The following is a 6,581-nucleotide window of genomic DNA, read 5'->3' as shown; positions in this document are numbered from 1 at the left end:
AAGATTAAAGCAAAAAGAACAGAAAAGAAGACAATTTTTTTTAGACAATTTTAGTTTAGGGTTTGTTTATTTTCTTTTAGAAAAAAAAACTGTATTAGGGTTTATTATTTTTTTATTTTTTCTTTTCTTTTTGGACTTTTGGACTTTGCGACATTATTTTTTTTATTACCCTACGGAAGGGTACTTTAAATATAAACTCTTTGCAGAGAAGGAGGACAATTACGATATTGTCTCTGCACCTTGGGTACGTACACTAGACATCGGAGTCAGTGGCCCGAGTCGACTACAACTGATTCATCCCCCGTCTAGAACGTGAGGTAAGATTCTAAACACTCGCGAATCCCCTGTCAGCGAGTTACTGGACTCCTTCGTATGCATATATGTTGAGGACTGAATACGGACATTTATTTTTCTAGTAAAGGGCAAGGCCTGGCCATACAAGATTAGGGTTCGGATTTCATCACCGTTCTCTTCTTGCCCGCTTTAGGAACACGTAACCTACGCGAACCTAAGACTAAAATTTTGACTAGAACGAGACCGATAGGGTAACGATCTTAACAGGAAAGTCATTCGAAAAATATTGGTTACTCTTTTAAGCATACTTCGAAGTTCTTGACGGTTTCTGTAAGTTGAATGCGTGACTGCGCCGCCTTGTAATACCGGTGAGGCCTTGGGTATCAAAGCTCCACCGAGCTTCCCTCACCTCTATTCAACTTACGTTAACTCGGATTGATTCTAGAGGGGTTTGCTTAAATTGTAACGAATTTCCGTTCGAAGGATTAGAAGCTGGTCTAGAAACAATCTAAGTGGAGCCATCATGCTTTTTGTTTGCTAGAAATCAATAGGTTTGATTTGGTTGAGTCGGCCTTGATCTGTGTTTGCTTACATTTCTAATTTAGAAAATTCTATTGTATGTCTGAACGTAAAAGAGACGCACTAGGTAGATTTGTTAAAGAGAAACCTAGTAGTTTGAAGCGTCTCGATTACCTTAATCTAGAGAGTCTGACTTTTGAAGAGTCTGGTTTTGAACGTCCTTTGACTGAGGATAGAATCCCTGTTGCTCTGATAGCGCCAGAAATGGCAACTTTGAAAGCTTTGTTGAATCCAACTAGGACTACTCGTCCCTCATGTATCAGGTTAGCTGAGACGGAAGCAACTTATGAACTTAAACCTGGGACCTTACAACTTCTCCCAATATTTTTAGGGAAAGAAAATGAAAACCCCTATTTCCATGTTAGGTACTTTGAGGAAATTTGTAGTACCCTCAGGATTAGAAACCTAGATGATGATGCTTTGAAACTTAGGTTATTCCCCTTTTCCCTGAAAGATAAAGCTAAATCGTGGCTATATAGTTTGTCTTCCGGGTCAATCTAAACGTATGAACAATTTACATATGCCTTTTTGAACAAGTTTTTCCTTAGGCACAAAACATCGTCTATTAGGACGCAAATCTGCACGTTTTCTCAACAGGAGGGAGAAACTTTGTATAGGTATTTGGAAAGGTTCAATGATTTATTAGCCCAATGTCCTCATCATGGTTTAGAGAATGTTAGGTTAGTTCATATCCTTTATGAGGGTTTAGATTATCCCACCACAACCACAGTAGAATCTATGTGTACTGGTGGATTTGAGAACCAAACAGTTGATGACGCGATGACATATCTGCATGAAGTCGCCGAAAAAACCCAACAATGGGAAAGTAGTAGGGGACCCCAGAAAACAATTCTTCTTAGCAGAGGAAACGTTAATAGGGTAGAAGGAGGCTATGAATCAGAGGCCAAAATTGCTGCTATAGCGAAAAGGTTAGAAGCTTTAGAAATGGGTAACACTAGTGGTAGATTGGAGCCTTTTTGGGAAGGCCAGAATAATGAAGAGCAAGCCAATGCTCTATATAATAACACTAGGTTTGATAATCGTCATAAGTTTGACCCATATTCAGAAACCTATAATCCTGGTTGGAGGAACCATCCGAACTTTTCATGGTCTAAGGGCCAGAGTCGGGGTCAGTATAATAATTCTAATGCTCCCTCAGGTTTTGGTTACACTAGGAATACATCAGGCCAAGAAAATAAAACGACTAGCTTAGAGGAATCTATTAAGATGTTAGAAAAAACTCAGGAAATGTTAGCACAAAGCCATGTTAGTTTTCAACAGGAAACCAAGCAAAATTTTCAAACTAATGCTCAGAGCCTTGCTAAGTTAGAACTTCAAGTCGGCCAAATAGCTAAGACCTTAAGTGAGAGAGATAATGGTAGGTTCCCTAGTCAGACTAATCCCAATCCTAGAGGAGTTCATGAAGTAGGTACAAAACCATCGAATCAATTGAATGCTATTAGAACCCTTAGGAGTGGTAGAATAGTAGACAATCAGGTAATCATGCCCGATAGTGAACATACTGTAGTTCACCCCTCAGGACCACTAGCTAAGGAAACTGATAAAATTTCTGATGATGCCAACTCAGTTCCTGAGAGGTCTGATTCTATTCCTAGAGCCCCATTTCCTCAGCTATTAGTACCAACAAAGAAGGAATCGAACTTTAATGACATAGTGGAGGTTTTTAAGCAAGTTACCATAAACCTTCCTTTATTAGATGCAATTAGGCAAATTCCTGTTTATGCCAAGTTCCTTAAGGATATGTGTACGCGAAAGCGAAAACTTAGAGTCCATAAGAAAGCCTTTTTAGCTAGTCACGTAAGTTCAATCATTCAAAACACCACAACTCCAAAGTACAAAGACCCAGGTTCTCCTATCATTGGTTGCACAATAGGTAACTTCCGGGTAGAAAAAGCTTTACTAGACTTAGGAGCTAGTGTGAACTTACTTCCATTCCATGTATACTTACAACTAGGACTAATGAAACCTACTCAGATGACACTGCAGTTAGCTGATAGGTCTGTTAAAATCCCTCGAGGTGTTATCGAGGATGTTCTTATTGAGGTCGACAAGTTTATTTATCCAGTGGATTTCGTGGTCCTAGATACCCAACCTGTCCCTGACCCAGAGAACCAGATACCTGTGATTTTAGGTCGCCCATTTTTAGCTACGTATAATGCGATCATTAACTGTCGAAATGGTGTGATGAGTTTATCTTTTAGTAATATGACTATGGAGATAAACACTTTCAATGTCAGTAAGCTACCTCATGAGCTAGATGACACATGTGTTGAAGAGGTGAACATGATAGAAGCCTTAGTTTAGGAGTCATTACCCAACAGTTTGTCTGAAGACCCATTAGAAAGTTGTCTATCCCATTTTGGTTTAGATTTTGACGACGATAGCACTATTGAACAGGTGAATGCTCTATTCGATTCTACCCCTGTGTTAGACACTGATAGATGGAAAGCTAGGTTCGAACCGTTACCAGTTTCTGAGACTACCCTAATTCCTTATTTAGAAGAGCCCCCAAAGTTGGACCTTAGACCACTACCCGATAATCTAAAGTATGTATTTTTAGGCCCATCTGAGACTTTACCTGTGATTGTAGCTCCCGATTTGGATAGTGATCAGGAAAGTAGGCTAGTAAATGTACTTCAAGACAATAAGGAAGCTTTAGGGTGGAATATAACAAACATTAAGGGTATAAGTCCTACTGTGTGTATGCATCAGATTCATTTAGAGGAAGACTCCAAACCTTCTAAGGAGATGCAACGTCGACTGAACCCTAACATGAAATAGGTAGTTCGAAAAGAGGTGCTTAAGTTGTTAGATGCGGGTATTATTTACCCAATTTCAGACAGTAAGTGGTTCAGCCCTGTTCAGGTTGTCCCCAAGAAATCAGGTATCACTGTAGTCCAGAATGATAATAATGAATTAATCCCAACCCGAGTGACCACGGGATGGCGTGTGTGTATTGACTATAGGAAATTGAACAAGGTCACAAGGAAGGACCACTTTCCCCTTCCCTTCATCGACCAGATGCTAGAGAGATTAGCTGGACATAGTCACTACTGCTTTTTAGATGGCTACTCCGGTTATAATCAGATCGTTATTGCCCCAGAAGACCAAGAGAAAACCAGTTTTACCTGTCCCTTTGGTACCTTTGCGTATAGACGCATGCCTTTCGGGCTTTGTAATGCCCCTGCGACTTTTCAGCGTTGCATGATGAGCATATTTTCTGACATGGTAGAACGGTTTTTAGAGGTTTTTATGGATGATTTTTCAGTGTTTGGTTCATCTTTCGATGAGTGCTTGCATCATTTGACATTAGTGTTGACTAGGTTTAAGGAAAAAAATTTAGTACTTAATTGGGAAAAATGTCATTTCATGGTTAAATCAGGAATTGTGTTAGGGCACATCGTCTCTTCAAAGGGTATAGAGGTAGATAAAGCCAAAGTTGACCTTATTAAGACTTTACAAGTCCCAAAAACCGTAAAAGATATTAGGTCATTCCTAGGGCACGCAGGTTTTTACCGTCGATTCATTAAGGATTTTAGCTTGATTTCTAGACCTCTTTGCAATTTGCTTGCTAAAGATGTTAAGTTTGTCTTTGATGATGCTTGTTTAGAGGCTTTTGAGAAGCTTAAGACTTTACTCACTACCGCTCCCATAGTCCAGGCACCTAACTGGAACCTATCCTTTGAGATTATGTGTGATTCTTCAGATTATGCTATAGGCGTCATTTTAGGACAACGAGAAAACAAATTACTTCATGTGATTTATTATGCTAGCAAAACTCTGAATGATGCCCAAATGAACTACGCAACTACCGAGAAGGAACTTTTAGCCATCGTGTTTGCCTTGGATAAATTTAGATCCTATCTATTAGGTTCTAAGATTATAATCTATACAGATCATGCTGCTTTGAAATACCTTTTATCTAAGAAGGATACCAAACCTAGATTGATTAGATGGATCCTATTGTTACAGGAATTTTCACCAGACATTAGAGACAAAAAAGGTGCAAAAAATGTAGTAGCAGACCACTTGTTTAGGCTAGTTGTTAGTTCCCCTAGTGATTCCCATCCTATAAGGGATAGCTTTCCTGATGAACAATTGTTCTCTGTTTCCCAATCACCTTGGTATGCAAATATAGTGAATTATCTTGTTACTGGTCGAATGCCTCAATATTGGGGTAAGCAAGATTGTTCTAGGTTATTAGATGAGGTTAAGCATTTCTTTTGGGACGATCCTTATCTTTTTAAGCATTGTCCGGACCATATTATTAGGAGATGTGTATCTGATAGTGACCAGTATAGTATTATCTCCTTTTGTCATGAACATGCATGTGGGGGTCATTTTAGTACTAAGAAGACTGCTGCTAAGATTTTGCAGTGTGGATTTTACTGGCCTTCATTGTTTAAAGATTCTCATAGTCATTGTGTTTCTTGTGAGTGTTGCCAGAAGTTAGGAACCATTTCCCGCAGAAATATGATGCCTTTGAACCCTATTTTAGTGATTGAGGTCTTTGATGTGTGGGCATTGATTTTATGGGTCCATTTCCTATTCTGTTTGGTTATCTTTACATACTTGTCGTTGTAGACTATGTGTCTAAGTGGGTTGAGGCGGTTCCGTGTAAAACGAATGACCACAGGGTCGTAGTCCAGTTTTTGAAAGAGAATATACTTACACGTTTTGGTACGCCGCGAGCTATAATTAGTGATGGAGGTTCACACTTTTGTGATAGACCGTTTTCTCTTTTAATGAAACAATATGGTATTACCCATAAAGTAGCAACCCCGTATCACCCTCAGACTAGTGGTCAGGTAGAGGTTTCCAATAGGGAAATTAAACGTATTCTAGAGAAAACAGTTAATCCAAATAGGAAAGACTGGTCGTTGAGGCTTACTGATGCCTTATGGGATTACCGTACTGCGTTTAAGACACCCATTGGAATGTCACCTTATCGTTTAGTGTTTGGCAAGGCATGTCACCTGCCTGTTGAGTTAGAGCATCGAGCCTATTGGGCTATTAAGAACTTAAACTTTTCACTTGACAAACAAGGAACTCAAAGAAAGCTTCATCTCAATGAGTTGGACGAGATTCGTAGAGATGCATACGATAGAGCTAAGGAGTAGAAAAACAAAATGAAACTTGTGCATGATAGGAATATTTTACGAAAGTCATTTTCTCCAGGTCAAAAAGTTCTTCTGTATGACACTCGTTTGCATCTATTCCCCGGGAAGTTGCGCTCTCGCTCCGGATATTGATGTCCATAGTGCGACTATCTGAGTAGAGCTCTATCACTTATATATGAATTTTAGTATGCTAGAGTGCAAACTCGTGTACAACAATTGGAATTTCACATCAGGGTACTTCCTCCTGTAGTCAATAAGTATGCCAACCAAGGAGATTCTTTAGTGCCTTCCAAGGTTCTGTGTAGATAGCTAGGGTCTAGAGTATAAAGGTTTTGTGGGTATACCTCTGGTAAGCCCTCCGGAGAAAACACTCTGCCACTAGGGACACCTATGGGTTTAAAGGCTTATTGCATACGCTAAATGCAATCGACGATGCCTGCGACAGTGAGTTGGGATTTTATTTCTATTTTATTTTTGCTCGAGGACTAGCAAATAATAGGTTTGGGGGTATTTGATATACACATTTTTGTGTCCGATTTGTCTCGATTCTATATATTTTTAGGGCTT

At 39.4% G+C, this 6,581-nt stretch overlaps 1 pseudogene; it reads right to left on the bottom strand.

The window, feature by feature from the left end:
• Positions 1 to 1,441: 1,441 nt before the first annotated feature.
• LOC113276713 lies at positions 1,442 to 1,541 on the bottom strand (annotated as a pseudogene).
• Between the last annotated feature and the right edge of the window lie 5,040 nt (positions 1,542 to 6,581).

This window comes from Papaver somniferum, chromosome 4 (assembly GCF_003573695.1).
Source record: "Papaver somniferum cultivar HN1 chromosome 4, ASM357369v1, whole genome shotgun sequence".
Lineage (NCBI taxonomy): Eukaryota > Viridiplantae > Streptophyta > Magnoliopsida > Ranunculales > Papaveraceae > Papaver > Papaver somniferum.
This window is presented reverse-complemented; position numbering and strand designations above follow the sequence as displayed.